The 19,022-nt window shown below is 35.2% G+C and overlaps 1 pseudogene; it reads right to left on the bottom strand.

Moving 5' to 3' along the window:
• LOC149212283 (callose synthase 3 pseudogene) overlaps nt 1-12,574 on the bottom strand; it is a 78,620-nt pseudogene extending 66,046 nt beyond the window's left edge.
• Between the last annotated feature and the right edge of the window lie 6,448 nt (nt 12,575-19,022).

Genomic DNA, 19,022 nt, shown 5'->3' with positions numbered 1-19,022 from the left:
TTAATAATAATATAACTTTAAACATGAAAAACTTATTATTAATATTATCAATGCTAGAATTTTCACATTCACATTATTATTATTGTGAACCTCTTCAAATTTAATCTTAATTAAGTAAAAATAATTAATTATATTTTAATAAACTAAAAATATTAATTATAATTAATTATTAATGTTAAGATAACAATTAAGCTTAGTTCTAAAAAAAGGCTAATTAAAACTTATTTAAAAGTTAAATCAAAATGTGAGTCACAAAAATCTTTTGACTTATGAGTGATCTTGTATAGTGATTCAATAACATTTCAAGTTCTTCTTTAAACAATCCAATGAAATTTCTTCATGATTTGGGATGATAATGGTCGATGTGAATAACTTGCAGATTCACTTAATTTTTTTTCATGTTTTTCTCTTGCAATCCAAGCTAATTTTACTTGTTTAGATGAGATACAGTCAAGTTCTCCATTAAATCTAACTCAAAATCAAGCTTATTTTGGTAGTCAATTTAGCGAATCTATTATCCTTTTTATTTCATGTGTTTCAATATTTATGGAGAAATATGTACATATATTGTCAAGTAGTAAATCTCCTGCAATCATTCTGATCCATGTAGCATCTCAATTTTCTACACTTGTATATACTGTAAACAAAAATAACATGTAGCTTTGTGATTCGTGATCATAGCAGTCTAATTTGGCAATTATTATCTTTGACCTTATGGGATCAATTCTTATCCTTGGTGATTGCTTCAAAACCTAGCTCCCAAATTTCATAGAACACAACATGTGATTTGCAGAAGCTTTCCTGCATTATCTCATATGTGAAAAACATTGATTTGGTGAACCAATTCTTATTTCTTTTGTTCTAATATTTCATATCACCCACATCTGTGAAATTTTGGAAACACTAGCGTGAAATGGTGCTTTGATATCTTGTTGGCTTTAATGTACTCGTGTTCATCATATATAGAGAAAAACACAGTACATATATCCAAATTTTCTAGTGCCAAATCATTGCCCTAGGCACCATGTATATGTCCATTCAGATGTGACATAAGATCAATCAATTCTAATATACCAATCTATAAACCTAAAGTGTGATAACTTAAACATATTAACAAATCAAAATTACATCTATGTCCTGCAAATATCCAGTTAAACAGTCCATCAATGCACCTTATCTATGTAAACATATGCATATCGAAATCGAAAACATGGCCAAAGACAACAATCAAGGAAGATGTATAAACATGAGCATTCCATTTGTAAAATATCTCAGCCAAGCGGGACTTATCCTGGAAGAGGTAGAATGCCAGCATCTAGTATGTTTCCACCCAACCTTATCTCAATGTGCATCCCGTTCGTGCATCTAGAAGTCCCAGCTTTGACATCCTGTCAGCATTTTGATTGAAATCGCTTCCTATGTACTGAATAGTTGGATCCATGAAATACCCCTATAAGGTCTCAATTTGTCTGAGCCATTCATGTACTTGTGGTTTTCTAACTCCTGTGCTGCCCTAGACGTGGTCGATGATAGCCTGGGAGTCCCCATAAATGTGAATTTTGGGCATGTCCAGGAAAGTAGTGAACCAAAGTAGTACCCACAAAGCCACAACCTCTGCCTTTGTATTAGTGCCTCTACTGGCTCCCTAGTGAACCCATAATTCCTATTCCTTAGATATGATGATCCAGAAACCACAACCACATATGACCTCTTGTGCCGATCCATCAGAAAACCCAGCCGATTAGGAAATCTTGGGACCTGACTTCCTATTTTTCATCCTCTTAGGTCCGATATTGTTTGAGATTGAAAAGGTACTCGTGTTCGTCATTGTAGAAAAGAATAAAACTCTTATCATTGTTTTTTGACATATTTGGACAACGACGTCAATAGATGGCATTTTGGCATGCAATCTGGTAATTCAATCTTCCATGTTATATTACCACCCTAATAAAGTTGTCAACATATGGTTGGACAACAACTTCAATCAGTGGTATTTCGGCATGCAATCTAGTAATTCAATATTCCATGTTGTATTACCACCCTAATAAAGTTGTCAAAACGAGGAGTAATTTGTACCCACCTTAATTAAGTTGTCAAAAGAGCATATTAATTTAAGGTCATTGTTATTGAGAAAGTTTAGAAATCATAAATGTAATATCAATTTTAATTTGTATATGATTTATAATTTATAAAGATTTTAGTGAATAATAATAAGTTTACATTGTAAATGAAGAGAAAAAAGGAGTTTTGTCCTATAAATGAAGAAATTAAAGATAAAATTAATTTGTTTCACCTAATCTATTGCAAGGTTGAGGTTATTTTCCCTAGTCATTGTCATCTATCCTGGATTTTAGACATTTGTGGTTCATTTCTTTTGAGTTAGTTTTCTGAGAACCCACAGTAATAACCATATTCTATCAACGTTTCAAATCTCAACAAGGATCCATCATCAGGACAATTTCTGAATGCTATTAGCAGAAGAGCTAAATGAGAGTTTAAATAGTTATGAGATGTTTTGATTTAAGGATGAGATGAAGTTCGGCTTTTTTATAATAATTATTATTATCCACACTTTTAAAGTTTTTTATTGTAATTTTTAATAATTTTTGAAGAGGTTAATAATAATTTAGAAATTAATTAATTAATTGGAAAATATTATAATAATAATATAATAATAAAAACTATTTATTATTAAATCTAATTACTAAGAGAAATAATTAGTTGATTAATAGATCTTCATAATTAAATAATAATTCTTAATATAAATATAAATAATTCTTAATAATAATAATAATAATTAATAGAAATAATTAATAATAGTAATCATTATTATAAATATTTATTACTAAATACTAATTCTTATTAAAAATATTTAGTTAGTTAATATAATTAATTGATTAATAGATCTTATAATTAATAAGTACTTGTTATAATTAATAACAATAGTTAATTAATAATAATATTATTATTTTTATTATTATTATTATTATTATAATCACGATAATTAAGTATTAATTATTATATTGAATATATAACAATATTGTTATAACTAATTTAGACTAATACTGTTTAATATTATTAGGAAAAATTAATGTTCTTACTAAAAGAAATTATAATGTTTTTTTAGTTATTGAATTTTTTATTGTTATTAAACCCTTATCAATTCTTAGTTAGTTGAACGATTGATTAATAGATCTTAATTATACTAATTATTATTATAAATAATTCATAGTAATATTTCACAATAATAATTAATAATAATAATAATACTTATTATTATTATTATTATTATTAGAAATAATTATTATTATAAATATTAAAATTAAATACTAATTATTATTATCCACACTTAATAATAATGATAATTATTATTAGGAGTAATAATAATAATACAAATTTTTATGTTTATTTGTAAAATAAGATTAGAAGGATAGGAGAGGAAGATAGCTACTTAATGTGTGTTATACCTGGGATGTATTGGTGGTCTTAATTTCTCTAATTAAGGGAAGCCAGCTTTCACTGTTCTCGATACCATTGGCCCTGTTGAGATTCTGTGGATGTTTTATAATCTCAAGAGCCTCCCTAATCTTTCGCTTATGATGTTGTTCCTCCATTACGAAAACTGAGACGTTTTCCAAACATACATGATGCTTAGTTTTTTAGGAATGCTCTGCTAGGGCCGAAGTACGAGACCTTCCATTCTTAATATCAGCTCCATGTTCTTTTAGTCTTGTCTACAAGGAACGATCTGTTTCACCAATGTAGCTTTTTCCACACGAACAATTTATTTTATATACTCCCTTGAGTTGATGTCTATCAATATTATATTTGACAGACCTCATACCTTATTTAATTGTTCCAAGTGCTGAGAATTGTGTGATTATGTATTTCCTTCTTAGGATTTTAGAAATCTTATCTGTCACCCCTTGAATATAAGGTAGAAATATCCTACCACACTGAGGTTGGTCTTGAGCCTTAGGCTCCTGAGATAACACCCTTCTTTCAACCCTCTTTATAGCTCTTTTAATTTATTTCTTTCTTTATAGCCTATACCCTTAAATAGCGAAACTAAATGCTTCTTCTCTTTCTCCAGATGCTCAGAGTCAGAAATTCGAAGGGCTCTAATAGCCAGAGTGTTAAGAACACCAAACTTCAGATTCAGCGTGGAGGTAGCTTTCTGTGTGAGTTGACTTCCTGAATACCTTATGCCCTTAAGAGCCTTCCTCCTTTCTATCCTCTATCCTCTTAACTTCATCTACATATATGCTCAAAGTAAATTTAATTATGTATTAGAATTCAAAGGAAGATGTAAAAGACTAACATTCATAATAAGGATTGTAGTCCTTTCATGTTAATTTGAATGCTTTATCTTTATCTTTGGAAGCTCATTTTTCTTCCAATCCGTATAACCCTCTCACTTTCTCTTACAGTGTAATAGGCTCCACTTCTTATAGTCCCTCTTGTCCATGTTCCATTGAAAAAATTGTCCATCATTATTATTATGTTTGTGATAAAAACAATTTTAATATAAATCACATTCTATACACTGAGTTAAGTGATTTATTTAACGTGTAGTAATAGTTAATATACTTACATTACCAAATCATTCAAAACCAGAAAATATTTTAAATGGAAAAAATATATATATTTTAATATACTTAAATTTAATTAACATGCAATAATCTACATTTTTAAACTTTAATTTTAAAACCATATTAATATTTACATACACATAATTTATTTTTTTAATAATCACAATTTTTTTATACGCAAAGTTATCCAACCTCCTTATTTTTCACAAAGATCCTTGTGAAAGTTAAAAAAAGGCCACAGTGTCAAATGCACCCTATGGTTAGGTTTCTTTATACTCTAACGACCCGCAATCATAATATAAGATCATATAAATATTATTTAACACATTTAAATTTAAATTTAAATTTAAATGGCTAAATAACAATGAGGTAGAGAGTCCAGTAGAAATATGATATTTCAAAAAAGTGATTATTAATGTTATATAAATATATGGTAATATAATAAAAATTAAAGTATATAATTGTTATTTATAATAAATTCATTATTACAATTAATTTTATTTTAAATTATAAATAAAATTACGGATGTTATCAAAATATTATATAATATAATGAAAATCAAATACATAATTCATATTTATGAAAAAAAAATGATTATTATACTTAAAGTTTATGAAAAAATAAATTATTGATTTGGAATTAAAAATTGAAGGTTTTTTATAAAATTTTGCAAGTTAGTTTATGTATTGTGAGTAATAGATCAAAATTGCAAAAAAAAATTTAAATTAGTAAATTTAGTTAAATTTTACAAAATTTAACAGTAAAAAATAGACAACAAGAAGCATCACAAAACAACAATTTGATGACAGAGTTCACCTCTCATGGGCTACATTTCCATGTCTAGCTTCCAATATTGGCCCTTTAAATTATATGCTCAAAATGTCAATTACATCAATATACAATGCTCAAATCACAAAAATAACGTTGCCATTGTGTCCAGAATACACAATAACCCCTGTGTAGCCTTCTCATGGGCTCAAAAAGGCTGAAAATGTCCAAGTTAGGCCTCCTCCTTCATTTGCCTGCTAATTGTCCTACAAAATTGACCCTCTATAAAAAATAACAATGAAATCTTCCTTTGGCGGACTTGCATACCAAAAAATTTGCAAAAACAAATGGGGTACGCCTGCCAAAAAGGGTGCAAAATGTCGGATCATTAATTTGACTCTTACGCCCTAAAACTCCACCCTCGGGTCAATCACGTGGCACACCATGTGACTGGGGGCACTGGCCAGAGGCTACATGCTCCACCAACCTCACTCCTAGTCATGTATGTTGTCATATGGCCACGAGATGGGTGCAGGCAGGGTGCCACGTGCTCGCCTCTTTGTTTCATCTACCCATGGTTATGTGTGAAGGGATAAGACCTTGGGCTGGGTGTAACCACCCTCCTCCCACATCTACCCAAGTAACTAGCCAACCAGGGTAAACATTTGACGAGAGCATATTATGATATGATTCAACCTCCTTGGTGATCTTCAAGAAATTGAATCGACAGAAACACATCAACCATACCTTCTACATCAGCCACAAAACCTCCAAGAGACATCCCATCCACTCAAGCATCCTCCCCTTAGTCCCACTGACATTTTAGACCTCTTGACCTCTGTATGCTCTCATGATGTGGGCATGCGAGTGTCAAGGGACCTTTGGATTCTCTTACAGGTCTGCATGCCTACGTTTAGGGACTTTTCCCATCATACCTATGCCAGTGTCTGCAAAATTTAAGGCACTTTTCTAGCCCAGAATTACAGCCACTGTCCAGAACTTGTTGTAACTTTCAGAATCCATCAACCACATGATGAAAAGATTAAATAACCAAAAATCAACTTCAGGACTAGCCCTCACCATCCTCAACTGGAACTGGGATTGTATCAAACACTTCGTGTCAATGAAACCTACAGGTCTAAGGTACAAGATAGAGCATGAATGACTGAAAACTATTTTGAAACATGACAAGAAGGATCACCACCTTCTCCCTTGAACTATTATGACATCAATTAGGTCTTTCCTCCATCATTTTAACAATTACAAGTAAATACATGAAATAACCATGACATGAACTAGTCAATTAACCATGCTTATAACCAACATAAAACCATGGAAATAACAGAGATATAGCAACCATTAAATCCACATGTAAACAAGTACTAAAGAACGAGAACTTAGCTTTCACTAATCATAGGAAAATCCGACCAAGTTCGAGACTTTCATGTACCACCAAATCATAGACACGGCTGAACCAAATGGAATCCAGAGGTTAAACCACCTCAACCCTCACCAAACTATGAGCACACCAAAACTGGTGCTCTAAGCACAAAACCGGACCGAGCTTGGAATTCCATTCGAAATCCATCACTTTCCTTGATGAATTTTCCATCTCATTATTTCTCAGGCTTTATCACAATCCAATCCTAAATCACTAGGCCCTAAACTGAGATCAGTCTCTCAGGATTTACCGTAATCCAAACTCGGATCACTAGGCCCTAAACCGAGACTCCTCCCTTAGGCTTTACTGTGTACAAACCAATCAAAGGATTCCCAGGCCTTAAGGAATGAACCTTGAGACCACCTCTGCCTCAGATTCTGAAATCCATCCAGAAAATCGAAATCTCAAAACTGAGATAAACATCCCAACACACCATGGCATCCGGAAAAGGCAAATCTCGGCTGAAAACCACTATCATAACCTGACAAAACCATGCCACCGACAACAATAGAACCATACACCAACATGCAAAGCCATGCATGTCAAAAACAGCTAGGAATTCACACATGTAATATGTTACCTGCAAGTATTCTTGATGAAGTTTCTTGATCTTTCTCTTCCTTTCTTGATCTATGCTTTCCTTCCTTTCCCTTTGTTTGCTTTTCTTTCCTTCATCCAAATCTAGAATGCTCCAAGAAAACTCTAAGTGACCAAGAGTGAGAAAGAGAATAATGAGAGAGCTCCAAAATTGAACTGACGAAAGGTTACCAACTGATCCTCAGAAGCCTTTTATTAATGAGGCATCTAATTTCTTCACTTTCCATTATTTTCCTTCAATTTACTCCTTACATGAAACATGTGACCTTTCACCTTACTTTTCTCCTAATTTCATTTATTTTCATATTCAAATGCGCCAAAAAATGCATTTTTGCCTTTTCCTTTGCCAATTTCCTTTAGCCATAAGCACATCTAGTGATGACCACTAGGATATCTTTAGCCAACATTCATCTTGGAATACGTGTCCCTTACTCGTGGTCTTATTTTTCCTTTATCAACTTTTATTGCATGAACTTTTCACCAAGGTTGTTATAGAACCTTGCCCATTGGAGAACAACATCCTTGGCATTAAACCACACCAAGACCTCAGAAAAATCATTGAAAAGCAAACATACTTCCCATGGAGCTTTATAACCTAGCTCATTGCAATATTTACAATGAAAGACCCACTCAAAAGCAAAAAATCATGACAACATGACAAGATAACAACCATACTACTTATTGGAGCTTTATAACTTAGCTCATAGCAGTATTTACATCCATATACATATATACATATACCAAAACATCAACAAAACATATGCCAAACATGTACTGAACATCAAACCAAAACTACTTTGCCTCAACCGACAAACAATGAAGGATACATGACCTGCATCTCATCCTCCATCTCCCATGTAGCTTCTTTAGGCCCAAAGTGCTTCCACTACACTTTAACTTGTTCTATGGGTCTGTTCCTGAGCATGATATGATTCTGTTGCAATATGCACTAAGGGTCTGACTGGAACTCTCATTCTTGCTCCACCTACAATACAAACCAATCAGTAACATGATAAACATCCTTTATATAACTCTTAAGCAATGAAATATGGAAAACATCATGGAATTTCACTATTGGAGGTAGTGCAAGTCGATAGGAAACCGGTCCAATCCTCTCAAGGATCAGAAAACACCCACAATACCACGGTGCCGACTTGGCACATGATCCATTCCTCTCAAGGATTTCAAAAGTCCTGCAATACCATGGTGCCAATTTGACACATGATCCAATCCTCAAAGAGCTCTTCTTGGGCTCGATGCGCAAGTACACATGCTCCCCAACCTGAAACTTCTTGAATACCCTATGTTGGTCCTCTCTTCTGTCTATCATGTGTTTCCTTTAGATTCTTCTTTATAACCTGCATTTCTTGTTCCATGTCTACCAACATATTAGGTCCAATAAGTACCGTGTTCACTAGATCATTCCAGCTGATGGGAGTTAATTGTGTCCATACAATGCCTCAAAAGGACTCTTCCTCAATTAGAATCTTGATAACCATTATTGTATGCAAACTCAACCAATGGAAGATAGTCCTCCCATTTTCTCTGTTGGTGCATCACATACAACCTCAGCATATCCTCCAAGATCTTTTTGACCCTCTATGTCTGTCCATATGTCTGCGGATGATAAGTTGTAATGAAGGCTGAATCTATACCCAAACCTACAAATACATCCTTCCATAACTTGGAAGTGAAATTTTCATCCTCGTCTGATAGAATCTTCTTTAGAACACCATGTAATCTCACTATCTATCTGATGAAAACCTATGCCACCTCACTAGTTGAATATACAGTCTTCACCAGAATGAAGTGAGCTACCTTGCTCAACCTGTTGACCACAACCATAGTAGAATCATGTTGTATCTCTATCATCGGAATACTTGTAATGAAATCCATGGAAATGACCTCCCATTTCCATTCTAGAATCACATTAGGTTGTAGTAGACCACCTGGATGCTTACATTCTGCCTTTACCTGTTGACAATCTAAACATCTAGCCACAAACTCTGCCACTTATTTCTTCAAATTCGGACAATAGTAGAACTTCTTCACTACCTTCAATGTCTTATGATATCCTTGATGACCCAAGTATGGCTTGACGTGAAACTCCCCCAAGATAAGTTTCTTAATCTCACTGCAATTCGACACATATATCCTATCCTTAAATCTCACCAAACCATTTGCCGTGAGATGATAGTTTGCATCCTGATCAACTATACTTGTACCTACACCTATATATGTACTTGTACTTGTACTTGCACCTATACCTATTTCTGTACTTGTCATCCCGATGTCTTGCTTCCAAGATCCTATCCTGTAACTCTGTCCCATAAGAGTTGATAGTTTCTATATGATTTACTTGTACCTTTCTATTAAGAGCATTTGCAACTTGGTTCTCCTTTCCTTTGATGTATTTGATCTTGAATTCGAACTCACTAAGGGTGGCTAACCATCTAGCTTGCATGCCATTTAAAGTCGTATGGTCAAACAAATACCTCAACCCAATGTGATCGCTCATCAATACAAACCTCCTGCCAAGAGGATAGTGCCTCCACTTCTTCAATGCATGTATGATCGTTGCTAGCTGAAGATAATACATCAGATAATTCTGCTCATGCACATTCAGTTTTTGTGACTCATAGCACACTACTTGTCCTTCTTGCATGAGAACTCCACCAAGTCCTCTATTGCAAGCATCTTTACACACTACAAACTCGATATCCAAATCTGCAATATTTAGTATTGGTGCATGTGTCAACAACTGTTTGAGTTGCTCAAAACTAGTTGCACATTCTTCTATCCATTCAAACTTCTTACCTTTAATCTACAATGATGTGATAGGACATGCAATGTGTGAGAAGTTTCTGATGAACCTCCTATAGTAACCTGCCAATCCCATTAATGATATCACCTCATCCACATTCTTAGGAGCTGCCCAATCCATGATGGCCCTTACCTTTTCTGGATCTAATGCCATGCCTTCCTTGGAAACGACATGTCCCAATTCATGCAACTTTTTCTAAAAGAAGTTGTACTTTCTAGGCTTAGCATACAACTGATGCTCTCTTAGCAATCTCAACACTGCTGTTAAATTTTTGACATGCTCTTCTTCATTTTTAGAATGTACCAATATGTAGTCAATGAATACAATAAAATAATTGTCCAGATAAGGACACAACATGCTATTCATAAAACACATAAATGTAGGTAGAGCATTAGTCAAACCGAATGGAACTACAAAAAACTCATAATACCCATACCGGGTCCTGAACGCATTCTTGAAGATATCCTCTTCCTTGATGCATACTTGATGGTATCCCGATCTCAAGTCGGTCTTAGAGAACACCACTGCTCCCTTTAACTAATAAAAAAAATCATCAATCCTTGGTAATGGGTACATGTTCTTAATCGTTACCTTGTTCTGCTGCTTGTAATCAATGCACAATCTGAGAGTACCATATTTCTTCTTTATGAACAACACTAGTGCACCCCAAGGTGGTACACTTGACCTAATGTATCCTTTTTCAATCATCTCCTTTAACTGTAACTTCAACTCTACTAGCTCTAAGGTGCTCATCTTGTAAGGTGCCTTCGATGCTGGTGCTACCCCTAGCATCAACTCAATAGAAAAATCCACTTCCTTGCGAGGAGGTAACTCTAGAATCTCTGCTGGAAACATATCCTGATACTATTGCAATACAAGATACCTCTTGAAGATTTCTGCATCCCCAACATCATTTCCCTTGTCACTAGATATATGGATTACAAACATCACACAACCTTTTCTGCAACTATGCATAGCCTACATAGCGATAACCATTCTCACTAATGTAAGCTTCTTCTTTCCTTGCAAAGTTTTCTTTTCCCCACTATCATCCACACACTCAATGGCCTTGTCAAAGAAATCCACTTTGGTCCTGTGAAGGTACATCCAATCCATACCCAAAAGAATACTATACGATCCCAATGGTAGTACATTCAAATGTGTTATTGTAGGCATACCATTTAACTCAAATGCACAAGCTCTTACCCAATGGTGAACTCTCTTCTTTGTACCTGTAGCCAACTATACCAACCAATATTCTGCATGCAATTCTTTTCTCAAACCACACTTATCCACCAAGTTAGGATTAATATAACTATAGTTAGATCCAGGATCAATCAAAATAGAAACAACTTGATCACAAATCTTACTGACCATCTCAATGATAGATCCCTGATGATCTTCCTGCTTGTTGTCCGCAACTCCATAGATCTGAGTAATTTTATGACCAACATCACCAACTATGTGTGCCTCCTGAGTATAGACCTTGGGTCTACCACCCTGATACTGCGGAAAATCCCTCTTATGATGATCCTTTCCACATATCCAACACTGCAATGGTTCTCTACCACCGCCTCTAACCTGCTGCTCTCCATATCCCTTCTTAGTTGTATTGAAATTCTTATAAGGGACTACATTTTCTTTCTCACTTGCATCTTGAGGTCTTCCTCGCTTTGGTGGCCATTTTCCTTTAGCTTTCTCATTTCCTTTCAAGTCACACTTAGGATCAACTTTGTGCTTCGATTTCTCATAACAATGTTTCAACTTTCAGATGGCCTCCTCCAATGATCTAGGCTCATCGAACTCAAGACGATCTAACTATGCTACTAGAAAACCACTAATGAATCTATGAACCTTAGCCTTCTCCTTCTTGAGGTAAGGCACATATCTCAATAGATTCAAAAACTCACTAGTATACTCATCATTTGTCATGCGACCCATTTGCAACCCATAAAACTCCTTAGGTCTGTCATCAAAGTAACTCTCTGACAAATACTTCTTCCCGAAAAGCCTCTCAAACTCTTGCCAAATTAGATCATCTTCATTTATACCTTTAAAATTCTTCACACCTTCCCACCAAATATCTGATTTACCTTTTATATTGAAAGTGACTATCTTTTCTTTCATGTTTTCTAAATACTCGTGCAATCTGAAGAAAATCCTCATACCAAGCAACCATGTCTTTGCATCTTGTGATATCTTCATCTCTCCATCAAAAGGTCGGTCGATTTTCTTTCTTAAACTCATTTGGAAAGTATCCCCTATCACTCCTATTGTAAGGATGATACGATGATGAGCATGATGCCTATCCAAATCAGAACTAGAGTAGTACTTGTGTCCATCACCTCTCATATCTAGAGTATCCAACAACCTACCATATTTGATCCTGTCATCTATGTCTAACTTGTGACCACCATAAGACCTACTTCTATATGCCCCATTAGTTATGTCCTCCTACTCATGGCTCTGAAGTTGTCCCTGTTGCTGCAAATATGAAAAACATTGAATTATCCTTGCATTTACCTCTTCTTTTTTCTCTTGTGCCTTAATGATTTTGTCATTGTCCACCTTACAACTCCTTATCTCTTCCTTCAGGATTCTTAATGTGTCTTCCAAATCAGAAGAGTGCCCAATACAACACTGCTCATATGATTCATAGGGAGAGTCTTTGTAGTCTACCATCTTGCTAGCTATTTTGATCTCTTTCCTACAATGCATACTATGTCATCTAAACCAAATCACAATAAACCAATGTACCTTAGCATAGTTCGGGGAGGATATCTCATCTGAAAAATCATCAAATCAGCATGATACATGTATAACATAATCATAACAACATATATACATATGATACAAAATCATATAACCATGTAACCATCAGTCTAGCTAAATTTTGGTCATCAATGCATGAAAATATCAACTAATCCTACCATGACCTCATGCATGACAACACAACCATACCAACGTACACTAACAATATGCAAGCACAAACAACATGTGACCAATCATACACTCATGACAACACACTTCACACAACGACATCGTCATTCCCATGGAGACATCACTATGAACATGACCAACACCATGCATATGCAACACACATTCAAGGATGATTGACACGTGCAACTGACATGAATTCATGACAAACACATCCACCCAAGGAAAGTGTAAACACACTTTGATAATAATCTGTAACCACCCTCTTCCTAGATCTACTCAAGTAACTGACCAACTAGAGTAAACATGCAACGAGAGGCTACTATGATGTGATTCAACCTCCTTGGAAACTTTAAGGAAATGGAATCAACCAAAACAAATAAACCATACCTTCTACACATACAAAAACACCCCCGGGAGACACCCAAGCCACTCAGGCATCTTGCCCCTGGGTCCCACTGACCTTTCAAACCTATTGACCTATGGATGTTCTCATTCTATGGGCATGCCAGTGTCCAGGGACCTTTGTATGCTCCCATAGGCCTGCATGCCTACATCCGGGGACATTTTACAATAGACCTGTGCCACTGCCCGCAAAATTTAAGGCACTTTTCTAGCCCTGAATTTTGGCGACTGCCTAGAACTTGTTGTAACTTTCAAAATCCATCAATCACATGATGACAAGGCTAAATAACCAAAAATAAACTTTAGGACTAGGCATTTTTATACAATATTTTGTCGCACTCCCAGTCTCATTTCCTGAAGTGTCACACTTTGTGTTGTCGATGTCATAAGTTTCGCAAGTGATGAAATTTGTCACAAATAATGTATTCACCATGAAACATGTTTAGAACATCCCTGAAGAAAAGGAGGAAAAATTTCCCTGAAATAATTCTAAAGGGCTTGTCAAAGCCCTATTTTGAAAGCCCGACGCAACTTTTATAAGGCAAATCTGTGCTGGTAACCTCTGGCATTACAAATATCTAGTGCTGCCAACACAACTTTTATTAGGAAAATCTGCATTGGTCCTCTTTAGGTAGTTTTTCCCAAAATGGAGGAGAAGATTCTCTTACTAGAAGGCTCGAGAATGATGATGTGGTTTCAGTTAAATGAAGATTGGAATGAGACCTCCCATTCCTGGCCCTTGATTCTATTTCCATGGATCTCTCCCTTGAGATGAGGAACTCCTCCCTCTTTTCATGCATCCTCAACTCCCTCTCCTTCCCTATAAATGAATTTCCCACCATCCACTAAGGGTTGGATTTTGGTTGTTGGTTGTTGCTGGTTGTCATCCTAATGTTGAATTGTGCCCAATTGTTGCCCATTTGCAAAGGAGAAAATGTGTTTGAAGGCTAAGGCTTCGACTTGGAATCTCACTTGAAGGAGGCTTCCAACATCAAGGCTTCATTGGTTGTAATGCTCCCTTTCTCCTCTATTAATAATATAATATATGTTTTATTTCCATAAATGTGTCAATTATTGTCCATTTATTGTAATTATCCTTGATCTATTACATAATTTGTATTATAAAATGTTATTCTTTGCATAGTTTTGTTGTCTCCACTTGATCTTTCTTGTAGGCACTCATCTACACCAACGAAGAGGAGATCATGAGCCTCGAGGCCCAAGAGTCAAGGTCAACACGGGTATTAGCATCAGAGAGAGGTAGGATATCTATCCTCCTTTGTATTTTCTAGTATGAATTAGGAAAGAATGCATGTAAATGTCTTCTTTAGTTTGTTATGAAACTAACTCAAAAAAAGATAGAAAAGATATATCAATGCTTTAGAAATAAGCCTCTTCGAGGGGGAAACCTCCTTTACATTACACAAATGAACAATTCTTGGATGATACAAATGACAATACCTCCTTTCTTATATAGGAGTCTAAGGAGTCATAATATAATCAGAGCCGACATAGCAATAATAATGTAAGGGCACAATAATAACAATAGTGGGCTTATATGGGGAAAAATAAAAAGAATATTGGGACTACATGGGCACAAAAATATAATAAAGGGGTTTTACTAATAACAATAAGGGGTTACACTAGTAGTATAGGGACCTAACATGCCCCTCTCCTTCAAAAAGTGTTGTCCTCAACGCTTGAGTAGTTCTTGATGCTTTTGTATAAAATTCTTGTCCTCCCATGTGGAATCTTCAGCGAGTAAGTTCTTCCACTTGATGAGATACTCTAAAATTGATCGATTTCGTAGCTATTGGGTTATTTTTTCTATGACTGCTTTAGGTTCCAATATGATTTTTCCTTCCTCGTCAAGTTCTGGCAATATTGTTTGAACTGGGATCTTCTGCAACTTTTGAATGAGTGACCACACTTCTTCATCCTTCTTCCATTCATTCCTTGCTTCATTTATCCAATCTGGTTGGATAATAGAAATAACACAAAACAATTCTTCCACATCCTCATCCTTTCTTGAGAGTGCAACTGCAACAACATTTTTCTTCCCTTTTTTGTAGATGATTTCAAAGTCATAACCCAACATATTTGTGACCCATTTTTTCTCTTCTTCTAAATATAATCTTTGTTCTAAAAAGTGTTTAAGACAATTAGGATCCATTCTTACCTTGAAGTGTCTTCCCATTAAGTAAGGTCGCCATTTCTTAAGTTCATGTAGTATTGCCAACATTTCCTTCTCATAAATAGCTTGCTTGAGATGTAGCCATAAAAATACCCAATCACGTACATCAAAACTTCTTTCACTGCGATGTTGATATGCCTGTTGTTTCATTCGATTCTACACCAAAGTGGCATTATCCTTTAAAAGTTATAGAACTTTTTGTTGATGCTCGATGTGATCTTTCACTGCTTGAATATTTTTCTTCTTGATATGTCCTTATATCTTGAGAGTTCGAGTGGTAATTTCTCCCAATGCATTACAATATATGGTCGAATTCATTTCTTGATGCTCAATGTGATCTTTCACTTTTTGAACATTTTTCTTCTTGATATGTCCTTCTATCTTGATAGTTTGAGGAGTGGTAATTCCGGCCCATGCATTACAAGATATGGTCGGATTCATTTCTTCTTTCTCGATGTGATCTTTCACTTCTTGAACCTTTTTCTTCTTGATATGTCCTTCTATCTTGAGAGTTTGAGGAGTGGTAATTCTTGCCAATGCTTTACAAGCTATGGTCGGATTCATTTCTTCTTTCTTTGGGGTTGGTTCATGGTGTATATCCTCTTCTTTTGATGTTTCTTGATCCTTTTCTTCCTCCTCTTCACAATCAATGCAAAATAATTTCTTCTCGGCACACTTATGACCTTTAATGTATTTTTTATCACAATTGTAACAAAGTCCTTTCGCTATTTTTTCTCCAATTGTTGTGTTGTCAACCTTGTAGGTTGTGGAAGGCTAGGAGAAACAACACTTCCATCTTTATAGTTGTGAGGGGTAGAATTCCTTGTTGCGATAATTTTGCTTTCCACTTTTCTTGCCAACCTGAATGCCTTCTCCAATGAATCCGATTCCCAAAGACGAACCTCATGTTGAATGTTATCATTTAAAGTCCCTATGGAGACATCAATCCTCTGCTTCTCTGGAATATTATTTTCCCTTATATTAAATTTTTGAAAGTCCTCAATGTGCTCTACCATTGAACACTTTTGTTTGAGATTTATCAATTGGCTAAAGAAGGTGTTTTTGTTTGTATCCTCATAATGTGCTATCATTTCCTTCGTGAAAATTGACCACGTAACAAGTGGTTTATGAGAACAAAGCCCTTTATACCATAAAAATTGATCCGGTTCTAAATATGAAGATGCAATATGTACCTTTTGTAACAGTTGCACCTCATTTAGATCAAAATATTGCTCCATCTGTAGTATCCAATTTACCGGATCCTTGCCATCAAATTTCCTCATATTGCCTTTTCTTGATTTTAGTATCTCAATCTTGAAATGATTGTAACTCTGTAATTTCAGATCTTCCAGTTCTAAAATCATGACCTACAGTATCCCTCTACATCGTCTTTCCAATGCCACCAGTCTGACTGAAATTTGATTCTCCAAGAAAGAGTTATGCACAATCTCCCAAGATGGCCTGATTATATACCTTTTCAAAAGAGTGAACTTGTATGAAGTACCACGTGTCATTGTTTTGACCTTCAAATTTGAAAAATATACATAGAAAAACAAAGTCCGTCCTCTTTCTGTAACTTCTTACGATATTTCAATCTAAAGCTCAGAGAGAAAGTTATGATGATTTTCCCAAGATCACTTGTTTAAGATGTAATTTAGGAGTCTGCAAAAATCCTAACTTCCTCAGATCATGTATCCAAAAATATAGCGAGGAAAGATCTAAAATTCGGACCCGAGTTTCAGCGAGATTTCATCTCAAATGGGTTGTTTTTTTAGGTTCTAAAACGTCACACAAAAAATGTTATAGCGAAAATTCCACGATGACCTATTTGGAGCAGCAAAACCCTAGAATCCAAAGGTCTGATACTAAATGTTATGAAACCAGCTCACAAAAAGATAGAAAAGATAGATCAATGCCTTAGAAATAAGCCTCTTCGATGGGGAAACCTCCTTTACATTACACAAATGAACAATTCTTGGATGATACAAATGTCAAGACTTCCTTTCTATATATAGGAGTCTAAGGGGTCATAATATAATTAGAGCCAACATAACAATAATAATGTAAGGGCACAATAATAACAATAGAGGGCTTTTATGGGGCACATTAATAACAATATGGGGACTACACGAGCACAACAATATAATAATGGTGTTAGGATATTCCGACACATAGGATATAGTTAAGTTCAACTTGGTCTAGTATAGAGTTAGGTTAGAGTTAGGTAAAGTGTGTTTCTTTACCGTTGTACATTTTGTAACTTACAATCCGACGGTCACGATATGTAGTGATCCGACGGTTCACTCTCACCTCGGTATTACCGACACTTGATCCGTGGCTTGACACCCGATTGGTCCATGAGTTCTATTTAAAGCGCATGGAGGGTCATTGTTCGGGTAATCCGTGCATGAGAGAAGCTTATGTAAATTTTCATTCTTTGATTAATAAATTGTCTGTACCCACGTTGGGACAGGCCGTGGACTGTTTCCCTCCTTGCACTCTGAGGGTTTTAACCACGTCAAAAATACTGGTGTATTGATTTGAGATCTGGTTGTGAGCGGTGTCCTCTTGGTATTCTTTCTGAGGAACTTACCCTGTAAATTCCTACAAATGGGGTTGTACTAATAACAATAAGGGGTTACCCTAGTAGTATAGGGAGCTAACATAGTTGCTAGATCCTCCTATAGGACTAGAGGGATCACTTATGTCCGCAAAAAGAATTTTCTACATGACAAAATGGCAACTCCGCTGGGGAGTACATAACCCTTCAAAACTCCTTTTGTTTTTGGTCTCATTTTATAAGTTTTTCCAACCTCTTAATGATCCATAACTTTGATTGATTGTGGATATACATTTTGAGTGGTGTGTGGCTTAGAGTGTCAAATCTAGGTTTCTGTTCAAATTTGTTTATTTTCTCCTAAATTTTTCTCGCCCAACACCATTTCTCCTAAGAAATAGAGTGCTATGAGAACGAATTTTGTTGATTACATTAGCACTGAAGACCCTATCCGTGTGGATTTTGACCATTACAGTCGCGCTAGTCCAAAAATGAGATTTTTAAAGGGTTTTGGACATAATATCTATAGTTTCTTGATCTCTAAAGTCTTTCTCCTGCTCTGTGTGCATAAAATTTTGACTTATTGTTGTTATATTCTTTGTGGTTTACAAAAGTTTGTCCCATGTTTAGGTAGTGAAAAGGAATTTTGGTTGAATCTTTAGTCCTTTAGGTAATCAAATTTACTATTTTGTTGCTTGCATGTGTTA

This window comes from Pinus tabuliformis, chromosome 1_1 (assembly GCF_031772625.1).
Source record: "Pinus tabuliformis cultivar Carrire ecotype Pingquan chromosome 1_1, CPIR1, whole genome shotgun sequence".
Taxonomy (NCBI): Eukaryota; Viridiplantae; Streptophyta; class Pinopsida; order Pinales; family Pinaceae; genus Pinus; species Pinus tabuliformis.
This window is presented reverse-complemented; position numbering and strand designations above follow the sequence as displayed.